Raw genomic sequence first — 4441 nt, 5'->3', positions numbered from 1 at the left:
CAGCCTGTCCTGGAGAAACCATCAGTCTGTAACTCCCTCAACACGACTCTGCGATTCAGCGTTGATTGGGTCACTGGGACCAAGGGTCACTGATTCCTTTTGTAGCCTGTGATTTTTAGATAGAATGCCTGCTCTACTCTTAGCATCCTTAAATGTTTAGTAAGATCTCTGTCTAATTCTCTCCTTGTACTAAACCTGGGTTTTCAGTTCCTTCCAGGTCTCCGTGGAAAACTGAAGATTCATGTGTGTTTTCAGAAAAGAGGTTCCAAGGAAAAGGGCAGCCATTTAGTTTTTACAAGTCTGGGCAGTGAGCGATTTGGAGCTTCCATCCTTGGCTGACATCATGAACGCCAATGTTGCTGGCCTCGATCGCAAGAAGGGTGGGACTTCGTGCTTAGCCTTCCTTGGGAAGGGCCTGTCCCTGGGTCACGTCCCCACTGACCACAGGAGGAAGAGAAGGGATGAGGATCCTGGGGGGCCTGGCTCTGCATCCACCCGTCTCTGTGTGGATGCCTCCTGTGTCCAGGGTGATAACTGGTCACCTGAATGAGTCCTTGGGGTCATTCCTGGCTTCTCCTGTCACTTGATCACCCCTCTGGCTGCAGGGAGTCCAGGACGGAGAAGGAGAGAGACCTCATTCTCCCTAGGGAATGCAGGCTGAGACCACCCATGCTTCTGGAGCAGGGTTTGGTGTGGAGGAGGTCCCTCCAGGGAGGGACAGTGAGCTGACGCTGTGACATTGCTCAGGATGGAGGCCCAGGGCAGACTGCGTCACCAGCTGCCGCAGAAGCCAGGTTTCCAGAGGGGCTGTGTCACCAGCCCTGGGGACGCCATGTTGATGTGCCTTTCGACACATTCCTGTGGAGTGTCTGAGGAAAAACAGGGCACACGCATTCCTGATAAGATTGCACCAAAAGGCCAGGGCAGGGGACCAGGCTCCCAGCCTCTCTCTGTCTCAGTTGGGGGCCGAGGGGCAGGGACAGCCAGGAGAAGGCCCAGCCAGATACTGCTGGCTTCCCCCAGGACTCCGCCCCACTGGCCTCTCGGTTAAACCTCTTCACCTGAGCGTCTCTTATGGCGTGGTTGAGTCACACATGAGAGGTTTTTGTCTGCCAGGAGGGGCTCTTCTTATGGGAGAACAGGGGCACGAGGTGTGTGGTGTGGCTCTCAGGGATGTGTCTGGACTCTATCACGTCTGAGTGTCCCCAGGGCCAGAGTGCTGGGGGCAGGAGCCTGTGGTTTATCAAGCACCTTCTGCCAGCTGAGGCCGTGACGTTTTGTCCCTCCCTGGAGAAGGCTTCAAGGTCAGCCTCTTCTTCCTTTGGTCCCGAGCTTGCCGTGTCTCCTACTCATTCCCCATGTCCACATGAAAGGGCAGTGTTCACAGGTGGGTTGGTCTGAGATTGAAACAGCAAGGCCTGGGATCTTCTGTTTGGGCAGCCCCCTCGAGTCCGCCTCAGAGGAGCCCAGACCTCCTGGATGGCTTTCGGCAAGCCTCCCAGTGGGCACAGGCCACCAGACGCTGCGTGGACTCAGCTTCCACACTGCAGTGGGTACGGGCCTGGTCCTTGCACTACCAGGGACAAGGAGGAACGCTATGCCTGGTGGGGATGAGCACCCCATCTCATGACGAAGCAGTTCTCCAGGGTCTGCCCCACTTTTCTGTAAACCTGGGGGTCCAGCTCAGTGCATTGGCTGGAAGGAGAGGAGATGCCTCCTGTCCCAGCTCAAGGTGCTCTGCCGACCCCACTGCCCGCCCCAACCCCGGTGCTCCGGGGGACCCCAATGCCATAGATGCACTTCATGGGGAGCAACTGGGGCTGTTCCCGAGGACCAAGACGGGCAGAGACCCTAAAGATGTCCATGGATTGACCCCTGCTCTCTGTGGCCCCTGCCTGGCTGGCCTCCCCTCCTCACACTCTCCACAGTTCTCATGCAACGCAGCGCCTCTAAAAATGCTGTCCTGAAAATGTGCGCTTTGGGGAAGAGCAGCTTCCTCCTCTCCGACCAAGTTTGGGTCCCTTCTACGCTTCAGTGGCTGTAGGCAGTCGATGAGGGCCCTGGATGGGGTGGGCCGGGGGCAGGGAGGGGCGCTGTGGGCTCCGGTTGCTCCGGGCTCCGGGCAGACACACTAACCTGGTGTATTTGGAAATGCACCTGGGCGTGTGCTGACCTCTGTGTGGAGGAACACGGGTCTGTTCATCCCCCACTGGCTGCACCCTCGGGAGGCTGCAGCGTGCACTATTCGGCCCCTACACTGCAGTTATTCTTGTATCTGCCTCGTCACTGGCCTTGCTGCCCATGACTCCCTCGGGTCAGCCCCATGTCTCTGTCAAACTTTCATCCTCCACAATTCTGCACAGCCTGTAAATGCTTAAAAAATATCGCGGAACAGGTGAGTCACGTTACAGAAAAGAAGCAACCTGGAAAAGCACAGACATTCCTTCCCCTTCTGCACCTGTTAGAGTAAGGGAGGGGCATGAGGGGGTGGGACCTGCACAAGGTGCAGTTGATGGAAATGCAGTCTTCAGGAAAAGCCCTGGCTCTGAAATGGCAAAGGCCGCGTGCCTGGGAAAAAGACAAACGTGTCTTATCCAGAGACAGCCACCCTGCCCCAAAGGCTGTCACGCTGCCGTTCAGTTATCTATTCTGCAGCGATAGAACTGGCTTGACCTAAAAATTCAAGGACGGGAAAATGTCATCTAATGCTGCTTAGTGCAGTCGGGCAGTCAGCGGATGAGGGCAGAAGGTCACTGGTCTTTGACAGAACATGCGGACAGCAAAATAACAAAACAGGGTTCAGGCTGCACCGTCAGCAGCAGAGACAAATAATTCTTCCAAAATAAACAAGCGAGCTCCCAGCAGAGGCCTGTGAAGTCTCCCGTTCTGCCCAAACCACACACATGTGGCTGCAGAGGAGCCTGCAGAGGCCCACCGGGCATTCAAGTGGTCGAGTGTGAGACCCAGGCCACTGGCTGTCCTCCCTGTCAGAACAAAAGCTTCATGGAAAGGGCCAGGAGGATACAGCGAGGGGAACCAAATGCCACTGGCATTTCCTGGATATTTGTGCCATAGTCTAAGCACTTAGAGGAAGCACCGAGAGTTTGCTGCCCTGGAAGCTGACGTGCTCCCCAAACACAAGACGCAGGACTGGAGGCCTCGCCCCACAGTTCGAGAGGCCGTTTTGGGACACATCAAGGAAGGAAGGCTTAAGCGACACAGGACCTGGCTGACTTACGCACCCGCTGTCTAAAGACGGGGTGCTGGCTGGTGAACTCGAGCAACTCACGGCAGACCTGGAGTGACAGTCATGGGCCTGTACCTGTGTGGAGTCCTCCATGGCTGGGCTCACAGAGACCGAGCTGGACTGCATTGTGCATTGGCTGGAAGGAGAGGAGCCACTGAGAGTCCCAGCTTATGGCACTCTGCCCACCCCAACCCTGGCACTCCAGGGGGGCCCATGCCACAGACACACTTCAGGGGGACAATTGGGGCTGTTCCCAATGACCAGGAGGGACAAATGCCCTAAAGATGTCCATGGTTTGACCCCTGCTGTCTGTGGGCCCTGCCTGGCTGGCCTCCCCTTCTCACACTCTCCACAGTCCTCATGCAACGCAGTATGTCTAAAAACGCTGTCCTGAAAACGTGCACTCTGGGGAAGAACAGCTTCCTCCTCTCTGAGTGGAGCGGGCTGGCCCCATGAGGCGTGATTTTCATTGTAAAATGTGCTTCACGTAACACTGGGGCCCTTGTTGCCATTTTTAATTGTGCAGTTTGGAGGCATTAAGTGTGTTCATTGTCACCACCTTCCACCCACAGAGCTTCTTCGTCTTCCCGAACGGAAACTCTGTCCTCGGTAAACACTCCCTCCCCTCCCACAGCCCCTGGCACGCGCCTTCTCCTTCTTGTCTCCGTGAACCTGACAACTCTTCGGACCCCACCTAAGTGGAGTTGGGCAGGATTTGTCCTCTGTGATCGGCTCGTGTCACTCAGCGGCCCTGAAGGCTCATCCGTGCCGCAGCCTGTCCCAGAATCTCCCTCCCTCTAACACTGATTAATATCCTGCTCCACAAAAAAAAAAACAGGATGATAGTTTGATACCCGAAATCCACTTGAAAATTGGTAAGAAAATGGGTCTGGCCATGTTTTCTTTATTTTTCCCCACAGTCTCTCCCAACCCCGTGTTGCGTCCTAGTGCAGAGTGAGCACAAAACTACAGGCTTGTGGAAATGAAACTTTGTATTTCCAGTGTCAGAGGGGAAGGGTCTTCTGGGGAGGTCCTGAGCCTCCTGCTGCCTCGCAGGTCTTCCAATGTCAAACCCCCAGCAGGTGCTCACCCAGACAAGCGCGTCCCCACCTCCGAAAGGGGCAGCGTCAGGAGGGGCCCCGGGTCCTGTAGTTCAATCAATCCTGAAGCTGTACAGCTGGAATGAGTGCCAGA

The 4441-nt window shown here is 55.9% G+C and overlaps 1 pseudogene; it reads left to right on the top strand.

Moving 5' to 3' along the window:
* Positions 1-1453: 1453 nt before the first annotated feature.
* Positions 1454-2431, top strand: LOC100457461 (putative uncharacterized protein FLJ45177; annotated as a pseudogene).
* The last annotated feature ends 2010 nt before the right edge of the window (positions 2432-4441 follow it).

This window comes from Pongo abelii, chromosome 5 (assembly GCF_028885655.2).
Source record: "Pongo abelii isolate AG06213 chromosome 5, NHGRI_mPonAbe1-v2.0_pri, whole genome shotgun sequence".
Lineage (NCBI taxonomy): Eukaryota > Metazoa > Chordata > Mammalia > Primates > Hominidae > Pongo > Pongo abelii.
This window is presented reverse-complemented; position numbering and strand designations above follow the sequence as displayed.